We start from the raw sequence: 13,910 nt of genomic DNA, 5'->3' as shown, positions 1-13,910 counted from the left end.
CTGGAGAAAAGGAGACTCAGGGGGGACCTTCTGGCTCTGCAACCCCCTGACAGGAGGGGGGAGCTGGGGCGGGGGTCGAGCTCTGCTCCCAAATAACAAGAGAGAGAATGAAAGGAAACAGCAGTTTAAGCTGGAAAATGGGAACATTTCTTCATGGAAAGGGTGGTCAGGCGTTGGAACAGGCTGCCCAGGGCAGTGGTGGAGTCACCATCCCTGGAGTTGTTCAATGAATGTGTGGGTGTGGCACTTGGGGCCGTGTTTTAGCGGTGAACATGACAGTGCTGGGTTGGTGGTTGGACTCAGTGATCTTGGAGGTCTTTTCCAACCCTGGTGGATCAATGATTCCATGTTGTTAGTGGCCAACAGCACATCCCTGTGGCAGGAAGAGCATCAGGCACAAGTGCAAGACAGGACAAGTCCCACCAAATGTGGAGTCCTGGCTCCTCAATGCCCCTCCACATTTAAGAGATACTGTGATTGCAGCCCTCAACTGAAAGCAAAGCAGAGGGTCAGGGCAAGACAGCTCTGACCACCTTAAAGGGAATATCCAACTGCAGAGTGTGGTAGTAGCTGAGGAGCATGGAAATGCAGAGGGAGTGCAGAAGGTGCCCTGTCCCAAAAGGTTGTGCACAATCAGACCCCCTCCAAAGTGTGTGTCCTCCCACACCATAACTGGTGTGGATCCTCTTGCAGGGCAACATCCTCCTGCTGTTTGTCCACACAGAGTCTTGGAAGTGGACATGTCTCAGAGAGGATGACACACCTGCCTCCCCTCTCTCTGGTTGTCTCAGTGTTCTCACTCTGTGTGCTGCTCCTCAGCTTCAGTTTGCAGTAGAGAGGCCATCACTGGAAGCCCAGAAATCCTTGATTCACAAACTCAGTTCCCTGCCTTTTCTCAGACAATTCCACCTCCCTGATCAACACACGGAATCATGGAAACCTTGCCTTACAGGGCCTCTGCTGTGTTGGCTTCCTCTGGACTCTGTACCTTGTACAACCTTATATGTTCAAGTGTTTAACCTGGGCTGTAGCAACAGCAATAAAACGTTTGCAAATGCCTCTTCTCCTGCCTGGTCCTGCCCTGGGGGTGTTGTACTGTGGTGGATTTCCTGTGGAGGTGCCTCCACTGCCTTGACACACCTGACACAGCTGAGCTTTCTGGGCTCCAGGATGTGATTTTGTCATTGCAAAATATTTGAGTGGTTTAACTCTGGTCTTTTTGAGTGAGGGCTGAGGGCCAGTTTGGGGCTGTTCTTCCTGCTTTGAACCAAAATAATTGATTGTTTACCCTCAAAAGCTTCCAAGAAAAATTAGGAGTTAAATCCCATGTCACTCACTGGCCAGGAGGAAACACCACACTGGACTCCCCCCTCCACCTGCTGGAGAGTTTTTACTTTTCCATCAGAAATGCAGACACCAACAAATCTTCCCTGTGCTAATGAGTCATCTTCAAACATGTACATTTTGGGAGGTCTTGGGTCCTGGTGGGTGGCCAGTTGTCCCTGAGTCAGCAGTGTCCTGGCAGCCAGGAGGGACAACCCTGTCCTGGGGGCATCAGGGAGGGGATTGTCCCACTCTGCTCTGCCCTGGGGAGGCCTCACCTCAACATTGGGGCAGTTTGGGGGGGCACAATGTAGGGAAGGGATTGAGCCATTAGAGCGTGTCCAAAGGAGGGACAGGGAGATAGAAAGGGCCTTGATTTGAAGCCGTGTGAGGACACTGAGGGTACTTGGTGTGTTCAGCTGGAGAAGAGGGGACTGAGGGGAGACCTCACTGCAGTTCCAATTGCTGGGCAGGGGCAGAGGAGGGGCAGGGACTGAGCTCTGCTCTGGGGGGACCAGGGACAGGACCCTGGGAATGGCTGGAGCTGTGTCAGGGCAGGGTCAGGTGGGATCTCAGGAAAAGGTTCTTCCCCCAGAGGGTGGTTGGCACTGCCCAGGCTCCCCAGGGCAGTGGGCACAGCCCCAAGGCTGCCAGAGCTCCAGGAGGGTTTGGATGATCCTCTGGGGCACAGGGTGGGACTCTTGGGAATGGGCCTGTGCAGGGCTGAGGGTTGGACTCCATGAACTTTGTGGGTCCCTTCCAACTCAGAATATTCTGTGCTGTGGCTATAACTAGAGGTGGTGGGATCTGAGCTGGGTTCAGCAGATGAAGAGAGGGCTGAAGGATCAACTTACCAGCAGCTACATCTACTTGGAGGACAATCACAAAGAGGACAGAGAAGAGCTAAGTGGTACCAGACAGTCCAACAAGGGGCAATAGCCACAAATTGCACGTTGGGAGGCTCAAGGTGGCTTTTAGGAAAAAACCCCTCCCCAGATGTCTCTGCAGCCCTTGGACAGGTCATTAAAGACAGGTATTTCCACCCTTTGGGGGTTTTTGTCCAATATTTGGACTGGCAAAGGCTCAGCCATTGTGATCTAGTGTAGGGAACACTTCCTTGCTTTAAGCAGGACATCCTCCACAGAAATTCCTTTCATCCCTGTGGCCAGGTTGGATCAGACCAGCTTAGAACAGAAAGAAACAGTAGGACCATTTCTAAAACATTGGATGTGAACCTTCATGACAACTGTAGATGTGGGACAGGTAGAAAAGGACTCTGATCCTCTGCTCAGCTCTTCCACACATCTGGATTTTTGGCTTTGGAGGATTTATTCACAATATGTAAGTATTTTTTTCTGTGGAAAAGAGAGTCAGGGAGCACATCTGACTAATGCTGCTCACCTCACACTGGTATGAAAAATTACTGGTCAATCCCTACTTTTGGCAATGTCCGAGACACTCTCTCAAAAACCTCCCTGGAATCAGAACAAACACTGCCCACGTGCTCCCCCTGCTGCAAGTCAAGTTCAGCCTCTTTACATCAAAGAAAAAATAGCCAGACATATCTGGTGTGAGTGGTTGGAGCCCTTCCAGCTTTCTTGGCTGAAGATCTAGCTCCATGTTCGAGGCAGTGCTGGGAGATCTCACTGTTCCCGTGTCTTTGCTCTGGGAATGAAGGTCACAGGAGCAGCAGAAGGAAGAGCTTTGCCCTGACTCTGCCCGGAAAAACTGTTTCTCCCCAAACAGAGAGGTTTGGGCTTTGTCAGGCACCTGCTGGCCAAGCCTTTTCTCTTGGGAGTTCACAGGATGTGGTGAAATGCCACAGGAATTCCACAGGAAAGGAACCGCCCTGGGCTCTTGGGAGAAGCATCAGTTTTATGAGATTAATTTTATACAAAAGAGTTTAATAATAAACAGTTTGGTTTGATTGTATCTAAGGCAATTTTACAACCTCTTCACTATTTGCCCAGAGAAGCTGTGGTTGCCCCATCCCTGGAAGTGTCCAAGGCCAGATTGGACAGGGTTTGGAACAACCTGGGACAGGGGAAGGTGTCCCTGCCCATGGCAGGGAGTGGAACAAGGTGAGCTTTAAGGTGCCTTCCAACCCAAACCAGTCTTGGATTCTATGATGTGATTCTATTTTTTTCCTATTATACAGTCTAAATTTTGACATTTCTGGCAAAGGTGGGTGTTGCCTTAAAACTACTCAATTGAAAAATGAGCAGGAAAAAAACACAGGATTCTCGAGTACCAGAGGGGGTTTGTTCTCACTCCCTGTGCCCAAAATAGTGGCAAAGCCATTACTACAGCTCAGATTTCTGTCACCATAAATAAACCCAGGAGTACTGGGGATCTGTCATCCCACTTCTGGACATCTTGCTTTGGGAGCTGTGTCCGTGGTCACAGCAGCTCCAACAACTTGCTCTGGAAGTTTTCTTTCATCCTGATCTTTGCAGTTTTGACTCCTGTCTTTCTGAAGATTTATAGCAGTTCCACACCCAGGAAGACATTCCCAAGCCCTTTTATTCCCAAACCCCAAGGCTTTTTAATTTTTTTTTCACCTGACAAACCTTAACAAATTCACTTTTTCATTTACTCTGGAGGTGTCCATGGGCAGGGACACCTTCTGCCAGACCAGATTGCTCCAATCCCTGTCCAACCTGGCCTTGGACCCTTCCAGGGATGGGGCAGCCACAACTCTGGTCCTCAGAGACACCATTTGGATGGTGGAACCTCAAACAAATTACAGGAGCCAAATTTATCCTGAGGAGTCCTTTGATTATCTCTCTGCCAAGGCTTAATTTTTATGTTTTGCACATGGAAAAAAAAAAAAACCCACCCCAGAAATGGTTTACAGGGCTGTCTTTCCTGTTGATATATTACAGCAAAAAATCTTGTGCCATCTGTGCTGAGTTTTTCGTATCAGAATGACACAGAGTTTTTAACATCAGAAAAGAGCAGGTACTGAGGCAATGAAGCCAAACCTTCTAAAACGGGAAATTTCAATTGCATTGTATAAAGATGCAGTTTTCTTCTTTTATTTAGGCTGTATTTTGCTAGTGCTTTTTTTTACTTGAACACTAGGAAGCATTTTCTGATGAATCACTGATCCTTCTTTTTTATTTTTTCCTGCACTGTGAGATACTGTAGTAAATCTATTTTTTAAGTATTTTGCTTGTAGATGTAAATGCATATAAAAAACTGTAAATTCATGTAAGTATATGCAAATACAGTCTCTTGAAGACAAAGAGACTGCCTATTCAGGTGTTTGGGGTGGTTGGGATGAAGCTGATGAAAACACCTCTTTGCTGTTTTTTACACCATTCACCACAGAGATAAGGAAACAACAGGTTATGGCTGGAATTCCCACAATTGTCCACTTGTGATTTCACTCCTGCTCTCACAATCACCATTCCAGAAATCCTTAAAAAAACTCACCTATGGAAAATAATCCTTAGGCTGCAGGTTAAGAAAAGCAGAGTTATCTCCAGGCTTAATCCCTGCTGTCTTGATGCCTAAACTGGCAAGGAAATGGAATTCAGTCCCGCCTGTGGCCCACTGGAACACACATGGCATGGGATATGGACCCTCTCCTATGGGATATGGACCCTCTGCTATGGGATATGGACCCTCTGCTATGGGATATGGACCCTCTGCTATAGGATATGGGCCCTCTGCAGTGGGATATGGACCCTCTGCTATGGGATATGGACCCTCTTCTGTGGGATATGGACCCTCTGCTATGGGATATGGACCCTCTGTCATGGGATATGGACCCTCTACTATGGGATATGGACCCTCCACCGTGGGATATGGACCCTCTACTATGGGATATGGGCCCTTCTACCATGGAATATGGACCCTCCACATGGGATATGGACCCTCTGCAGTGTCCCACACCCCATGTCCATCCCCTGGAGCATGTATGAACCCTCTGCAGGGGAGGAGAAATTTATTCTGCTCTGGTTTTCCCTCTCCTGATCTCCTCAGGGAACCAGCCGGATGAGGTGTTCCCCTGACCTGTGCTAGAAACAAAGAAAGTGTAGAAAGCATTGACTGATGGTTGTGGGAGCTTCTCACCTCAACAACAAAGGGAAAGTTCACTGAGAAAATGAGGCACTTCTGCGTCATTTTTTATACATATATATATTTAATAATAACAATAAAATAATAATATATAATAATATATAATAAATAAATACAAATAACAAAGAATAGATTAAAATGGAAATAAATTTAAACTAAAATTTTTTATTTAAAATTTTATTATCAAAGGTTGTTTTAAATTTCCTTAAACTTCACAACATTTTTAGCAGAGATTGATCCAGCCATTGCTGCCAGTCAGGTTCTAGGAGAAATACCTCCAAAACCCACATTCAGTTGCACCTGGGTCATGCAAACTGCAGCTTGAAAACACCAAAGTTCTCTTTTTCCTATTAGTTTTGGGAGTTGCTGTGATCTGTGACAGGGTTTGTGGAGGGAAGTTCGTGACTTATTCACCTTCACAGACCATCTCAAGGAATTTCAACTCCCGGGATTAGGATTTGTGGGAGGGGGATGTTATCACAAGCCCCTCTTTCTCTGAGGATTATATCCACAGCAGAATATCCAAGGGCCCAGATTTCTCTGGGAATTGGCAGAGCAGCAGCAGCTTCCCTGCAGGGTGACAGAAGGTGACAGAAATCACTGCAGGGAGCTCTGTTGGGAGAACTGGCCCCTTTAATCCCAGCACTGCTGCAGGTTGGGGATTTTATAACCCTGAGCTCCTCCTGTGCCACAGGATCCAGCAAAGGACAAGGAAAAAATCCAGGAATCTTCCTCCTGTCACCACAGGTTTGTGGGAAATATCATCAACATTAGTTATAATTTTGAGGGCAGAAAAAGTGGTCCTCAGAGTACAGGGTGCTTTTTTTTTTTTCTGCTGTGAAGGAAGGTCTGGAAATTCATCCTGATTCTTGGTTTTGTTTGGGTACATTCTCCAGATATTCATGCAGTTAATTCCTGGGAAGTCTGTGGAGCTGTATCAGCTTTGTGGATCTGCCAGAGGGCAGGATTAGGTGGGATATTGGGAAGAAATTCCTGCCTGTGAAGGTGGGGAGGCCCTGGCGCAGGTTGCCCAGACAAGCTGTGGCTGCCCCATCCCTGGGAGTGTCCAAGGCCAGGCTGGATCAAAGGAGCAAACCAGGCTAGTGGAAGGTGTCCCTTTCCATTTTTTTTTTCACTCTCACGGCTCACATCCCATTTTTAATCCATAATAATCCCCAGAGATTTGCACAGCTGCCCCATGCCCGGTGGTTCTGCTGAGCTGCTGCTGCAGGTCCCTGCCCGTGTTTATTCTGCCCCTCCAGGATGCCAGAACAAGCCCCTCTTCCTCTGAAACATCTCCATGCACAACTCATCCCTCACAGCCTGGTTTTATCTGCAAATGTAAAAGCAAAATCTGTTCAGTGCAAGGTGTCCATGGAAATCTTGGATAGTGCTGGCTCACAGAGATTCCCGTGGAATCACACTTGGTGCAACACCCTGGTTTGAGAGAGAACAATTCCCGACTCCTCTCCCAGCGTGTCTCCCTCCAATCAGCCTCACAAGGATGTTGTGATTGCTCTGTGATGAGATAATTTTCTCAAAACAAGCACAATAAACTCAAATTATCCAGTTAAGGTTACACTTCAAAGGCATTCAAACATGGATAAGTGGGAAGTGCGGAATCCACAGAGCCAGATCAGGCTTTTTTTCACAGCTCAGTTACTTTTTCAGGCACAAAATATTGCAGAACATGTGGGTTTGTTTTTAAAGATAGCACAAGTTGGCAGCGGAGCCACAAAAATTCTTCTCATCACTTTTGGTACAATTTAGGGCAATCTGAAGAGCTTGAAGTCTTTTCCTCCCTTACTATGGGTGGATTATTTGGATGTGTGGCATTCCCTTGGAATTTCTTGAATTTATCACACACACAACAACATTCCTGTGGAGGTTTTTAACCCTCCCCAACTGGTCTGTCCTCTCAGTCTGAACTCTGCTTAAATGTATATTTAAGGCAATCTTTTTGTTGGAAAATTCCATTTGCACCCGGATATCAAGTGACAGGCCCTGTAATGTGCTGTACAAACACAATCCCCCCAAAGAGAGCACTTTGCTCGTCTCCAGCTGAGCAGGTTTCAGATTTTAATTATTTAAGATTTCCCTTCCAGAAGGTCTCACAGCCCTGGGAGAAGCTGTGGAAGCCTGGAGCCCCTGATGGCTGCTTTCCTTTTCCCATCTCCATCCCCAGTCACCCTTCTCCACAAAAATAAGAATGCACATTCCCTCACTTCCTTCTCCTCTTTAACAGCTCCACATTTAAATGATGCCCCCATAGAGATGTAAATAATAACACTGCCATTTAGAACAATTTTCTGCAAACCCCACCACAGGCACGAACAAAGGCTCCCTGGGATGCTCTTCCCAATTTCCCTTCGATTTTCCACCTTAACTGAAAAAAAAAGAATGAAAACAGTTAAATCTCCAATATCTGTTGGCTTTTTGAAAATTTTTGTGTGTGCAAAGTCTTGGTCTTTCAGGAGGTCATTCAGGGACCTGGGGAGGGAATGTGAGGATATTCATTATCTCTGTAGAAGAGAAGCACAGGTGAAACATCAGTTTGGAAGTTTAACAGAAAATAAATCCACAACCTTGGTGATGAGCAGGTGGGATTCTGTGCAGGTCCTGGATCACAGAATATGCTGTTGGAAGGGACCCCCAAGGCCCATCCAGTCCAACCCTCAGCCCTGCACAGGCCCATCCCCAAGAGTCACCCCCTGTGCCCCAGAGGATCAGCCAAACCCTCCTGGAGCTCTGGCAGCCTTGGGGCTGTGCCCACTGCCCTGGGGAACCTGGGCAGTGCCAACCACCCTCTGGGGGAAGAACCTTTTCCTGAGATCCTTTTCCTGAGAACCTAAACCTGCCCTGACCCAACTCCAGGTCATTCCCTGGTGCCCTGTCCCTGGTCCTCACAGAGCAGAGATCAGTGCCTGCCCTTCCTTTATGGTATTTACTGACCAATCATTTACAAAACAGGTAATTTTATGAATACTAAGTGACTAGGAAAAGATCTGCAGCCACTGCACTGCTGAGCACAGAGGTTGTTGGTTGATAAAGGTTCAGATTTAAGGATCTTAATTCAAGCTTCTTACCTATATTTTAACCCTTCCCTTCAGAACAGGCAAAGGTGTCAGAATATGCTGAGTTTGAAGGGACCCAAAAGGATCATCCAGTCAAACCCTCAGCCCTGCACAGGCCCATCCCCAAGAGTCACACCCTGTGCCCCAGAGGATCATCCAAACCCTCCTGGAGCTCTGGCAGCCTTGGTGCTGTGCCCACTGCCCTGGGGAGCCTGGGCAGTGCCCAACCACCTTCTCCTGAGATCCAACCTGACCCTGCCCTGACCCAACTCCAGGCCATTCCCAGGGTCCTGTCCCTGGTCCCCACAGAGCAGAGCTCAGTCCCTGCCCCTCCTCTGCCCCTCCCCAGGAAGCTGGAATTGCAGTGAGCTCTCCCCTCAGTCCCCTCTTGTCCAGCTTAACACACCAAGTGCCCTCAGTGTCCTCACACGGCTTCAAATCAAGGCCCTTTCCCCATCTTCTTTTCCCTTGTTGTTCCTCCCATCATGTGAAATGACCCCCAGATGTTCACACATGGGGTGAAGTTTGAAGTACCAGGCTCTGCCAGTTGCATCCAATATTCCATTTTCAATCGCTTTTATAAAGAGGTGACCCAAAATTCCTCAGCTCCCCACCTGCCACCAACAGCAAAGACAAGTGGATGTGATTTGGGCTTTGTTATTGCTTTACAGGACTCCCCAGAAGTGGATCTTCTGCTGCAGCCAGAGGAGATCTGTAGTCAGGGTCTCTGCTCAGCAGCAACGCAGAATCTCAGCATCTCACGTGCTCCATGAATCATAGAATCAGAGAATCATAGACTCATAGAATCATAGAATCAGCTGGGTTGGAAGGGACCTCTGAGATCATCAAGTCCAACCCTTGATCCAACCCCGCTGTGGTTCCCAGCCCATGGCACTGATGCCACATCCAGTCTGATCTTAAAAACCTCCAGGGATGGAGAATCCCCCACTTCCCTGGGCAGCCCATTCCAGTGTCTGACCACCCTCTCTGTAAAGAAATTCTTTCTAATCTCCAACCTAAACCTCCCCTGGCACAACTTGAGACCCAGCCCTCTTGTCTTGCTGATGGTTGCCTGGGAAAAGAGACCAACCCCCCCTGGCTCCCCCCTCCTGTCAGGGAGTTGCAGAGTGAGGAGGTCTCCCCTGAGCCTCCTCTTCTCCAGGCTGAACAGCCCCAGCTCCCTCAGCCTCTCCTCACAGCACTTGTGCTCCAGTCCCTTCCCCAGCCTCGTTGCTCTCCTCTGGACCTGCTCCAGCCCCTCAATGTCCTTCCTGAGCTGAGGGCCCAGAACTGGACACAGCACTCCAGGGGTGGCCTCACCAGTGCTGAGTCCAGGGGCAGAATCACTTCCCTGGACCTGTTGGCCACACTGTTCCTGATCCAGGCCAGGATCCATTGGCCTTCTTGTCCCCCTGGGCACACTCTGGCTCCTGTTCAGCTTCTTGTCAATCCAAACCCCCAGTTCCCTTCCTGCCTGGCTGCTCTCCAGCCCCTCTGTCCCATCCTGGAGCTGCCGGGGGTTGTTGTGGCCAAAGTGCAGGACCCGGCACTTGGCCTGGTTGAACCTCATCCCATTGGAATCAGCCCAGCTCTCCAACTGGCTGGAGGCTCATGGAGCACACAGAGGTTGGGAGAGGGGCAGCAGGTCCATGTCTGTGCTGGCCCAGCTCTGAGTCTGGCTGTGAACACGGAGAGGGGAGCAACTGAAGTTTGGGAGCGTCGCACCAAAGAGCCTGGGTGGGACTGCACCTCCAACCCCGGGACAGTTCTGAGACCCTCAGGACAAGAAGGACATGGAGGGGCTGGAGTGTGTGCAGGGAAGGGAATGGAGCTGGGGAAGGGTCTGGAGCACCTGGAGTGGCTGAGGGAGTTGGGGAAGGGTGGGGAACACGAGGAAAGTCTGAGGGAGCTGGAGGGGCTCAACCTGGAGAAAAGGAGGTTCAGGAGGGACCTTCTCACTCTCTGCCTCTCCCTGACAGGAGAGTGGAGCCAGGGGAGAGCTGGGCTCTGCTCCCAGGGCACAAGGGACAGGATGAGTGAAAACAGCATCAAGTTGTGCCATGGGAGGTTTAGGTTGGATATTGGGGAAAATTCCTTCGTGGAGTCCCCATCCCTGGAGGTGTTCAAAAAACGTGTGGATGTGGCACTTGGGGACACAGTTTAAGGGTGGCCCTGGCAGTGCCAGATCTTACAGAGCTTTTCCAACCACAATGATTCCATGATTCTGTTTAGGCTGGAAATGTGGAGGAATGGAAGGTCTTTATTGACAGCACATGACTACTGAAGAAGATGAGTGGGATCCATGAGGAAAATCTATCCCATAATCCAGGTCATGGGAAGACTCAGGTGCTTTTTGAGTTTGATGGGTCATTTTTTCACTGCTTTTGCAGGAAAGGCTTGGAAATGTTTTTCTTATATCCCCTTCCTTGATGCAAAGTGACTACAAACTGCAAAAAGCTTTCTGTTCCTTTATTTTCCTTCCAGCAGGTGCCAGGATGCTTTTGGAAAAGGTCTGCTGAAAAGCAGACCTTAAATCCCTTAAGAGCACGTGTTTTGCAAGATCTTGATGTGAAATAATGAAAAATCCATGGTGGAGTTAAAAATTTCATTTTCCCAAAGACAGAGAGCAACAACAAAATTGTGGTGCTGTCAACACCATTTAATTTTAGGTAGTCCCACTGAAAATTAAATGGAGATTTAAAAAATGATTTTCCACATTTGTGGGACAGGTAGGACAAATAATTCTGCTTTCACTTTTCTACGTACAAAAGTGGTGGGTAGAAAGCCTGGAGCTCCTCACTGCTATTTACTGGGGAGCTGAAATTATTTTTCCTTGCCCAATTTGCAGTTGCCAGACATTGGATTTCGTTTTGCTTTCTGCTCCCCTGGCTGGTGCAGGAGTTTTCACATCCAAGTCTTCCTGCTGAACTGTCCCCAACCCCTCATCCATGACCTGGAATTGCACATCTCATGTATAGAACAAGAACATGTTCCCACTCCTGCTGATCAACCTTTGCTCTTCGTTCCAATCTTTCTTTTATCTGAGATTTGCCTGATGAAAATAATAATTCCTTCAATATTCAATGAATAATCAATGAATAATCAAAACCAGTGGAGCACATGGTACATCCTGAAGGTGTATTTATATTTTGAATCCCAAAATATAAATTAACTCGAGCAAATCAAGCGTGAACATTTCTGAAAGTAACTCTCCTGGTACTAGAGATGAGAAGTACAAATTTCCAAGGATTTTGAGCTCTTGAAGAGCAGCTGGATCCCAGATCCCTACTCTGAAAGGAGGTTGTTTTCCTGGGATTCCTGCACCAGCAGATAGGTTGTTTTCTCTGGATATCTGGAGTGGCAGGCAGCTTGGATCCCAGATCCCTGTGCTGGCAGAAGGGTTGTTTCCCCTATATCCCTGTGCTGGCAGGAGGTTGTTTTCCCTGGGATCCCAGGACTGGAAGAGTCTGGTTTCCCTGGATCCCTGCACTGGTAGGAGGTTGTTTTCCTGGGATCGTACACTGGTTGTTTCCCTGGATCTCTGCACTGGAAGCAGCTTTTTTCCCCCAGATCCCTACACTGGCAGGAGGTTGTTTTCCTGGGATCCCTGCACTGGTAGGAGGTTGTTTTCCCTGGGATCCCAGGACTGGAAGAGTTTGGTTTCCCTGGATCCCTGCACTGGCAGGAGGTTGTTTTCCCTATATCCCTGCACTGGCAGAAGGTTCTTTTCCTGGGATCCCTGCTCTGGCAGGAGATTGTTTTCCCTATATCCCTGCTCTGGCAGGAGATTGTTTTCCTGGGATACCTGCACTGGAAGGAGCTTTTTTTTCCCCAGATCCCTGCACTGGCAGGAGGTTGTTTTCCTGGGATCCCTACACTGGTTGTTTCCCTGGATCCTTTCACTGGAAGGAGGTTGTTTTCCTGGGATCCCTGCACTGGAAGGAGTTTTTTTCCCCAGATCCCTGCACTGGAAGGAGGTTGTTTTCCCTATATCCCTGCACTAGCAGGAGGTTTTTTTCCCCAGATTCCTGCACTAGCAGGCAGGTTGTTTCCCTGGTATCCCAAGACTGAAGTAGGTTTTCTCTGGAATTCCAGGACTGATGGGCAGGTTGTTTTCCCTGGAATCCCTGCGCTGACACCTCCAGGGGCTGGACACACCCTACAGGAGGCACTGCCACAGTTCCTTGGTGGATGAAGGAGAGCAGGGTTGGATTAGTTATTGGAAGAAATCCCTCCCTGGGAGGGTGGGGAGGCCCTGGCACAGGGTGCCCAGAGAAGCTGTGGCTGCCCCATCCCTGGAAGTGTCCAAGGCCAGGTTGGATGGGGCTTGGAGCAACCTGGTTTGGTGGAAGATATCCTTGCCCATGGCAGGGGGTGGCACTGGGTAGTCTTTAAGGTCCCTCCAATCCCAACCAGCCTGGTGCCCTCAAGGTACCTCCTCAGCACTTTGCACTTTCCACCATCTCCCACCCACAGATTGTAAAACGTGATTGTTGTGACCTCATTTTGAGGAATTCAGTCCCTCAGTCTGAGTCCTCACCTCCATCCTGGCACTGTCATCCTGTCACTCCTGGCCCAAGATCCCCCTGACAGCCCTGTCCACCCTCCTCTGCTCCCACCTGTCAGGTCAGAACTGACTTTTCCCTTTGTTTATGTGACACAAAAACACATCACTCCGTGCAGAACTTGAGAGCACGAATTTACAGAGAGCAGGAAAAGCCTGGGCTGTAAATCTGGAAGGTTTGGACCGCTTGGATCGTGGCTCAACAGCCCCCGGATTTTTTCCCGGTGCTGAAACATCAGTCACTCAGCAAAGGGGTCCTCGGCATCATCGAGGCTCTTCTGCCATCTCGTGGAGGAGAGGAGCAAACACCCTCTAGTTGGATTTTAAATTCTAAACTCGAAGTTACAGAAGGGAATTTGAATGCTCAGTTCTGCCCTTTTCTTTAAAAAAAATATAAAAATTAAAACAAACAAACAAACAAACCAAACAAAACCAGTGAAACAGGCAAAGCATCAAGTGCTCCTCAGTCTCTGTTCAAGGGGGTTCTAACACTTTCCTTGTAGTTCTTGGGCTCAAAAAATTTGCTGAGTTATTAATTGTTAAGGCTTTCCAACCCAAATTAACGCTCATCTGTGCCTCCAGCCCAGTGCAAATGTATGAGCCACTCCGCAAGACAAGGACAAGATGTTGGGAATACTGGAAGTGATATGTTTTCCTCTTTATGCCCACAACAGTGTGGCCATCCCTGACATAGTGGTTGGCAGGACATTTTTAGGGAAATGGGTGGATTTCTCAAAAATGAGTGAATTTCTTGCGTTTCTTGCAATCTGTGCTGAGATCTCTCTGGTTCTTTGGGTTCTCCCCTCCCAGTTCCCAGCCTGGCAGCTCTGATGCCAAAGGAAGGATTTGCAAAGCCATCAGCA

General features: G+C 48.5%; 1 long non-coding RNA gene across 1 annotated transcript in view; it reads right to left on the bottom strand.

Annotated features, from left to right (window-relative positions):
* Positions 1 to 11,326: 11,326 nt before the first annotated feature.
* LOC116797517 overlaps positions 11,327 to 13,910 on the bottom strand; it is a 7,964-nt gene continuing 5,380 nt past the window's right edge. Inside the window, exon 3 of the long non-coding RNA XR_004360671.1 lies at positions 11,327 to 11,450. This is a non-coding gene — a long non-coding RNA (uncharacterized LOC116797517). The remainder of the gene's footprint in view (positions 11,451 to 13,910) is intronic.

Source organism: Chiroxiphia lanceolata, chromosome 22 (genome assembly GCF_009829145.1).
Source record: "Chiroxiphia lanceolata isolate bChiLan1 chromosome 22, bChiLan1.pri, whole genome shotgun sequence".
Lineage (NCBI taxonomy): Eukaryota > Metazoa > Chordata > Aves > Passeriformes > Pipridae > Chiroxiphia > Chiroxiphia lanceolata.
This window is presented reverse-complemented; position numbering and strand designations above follow the sequence as displayed.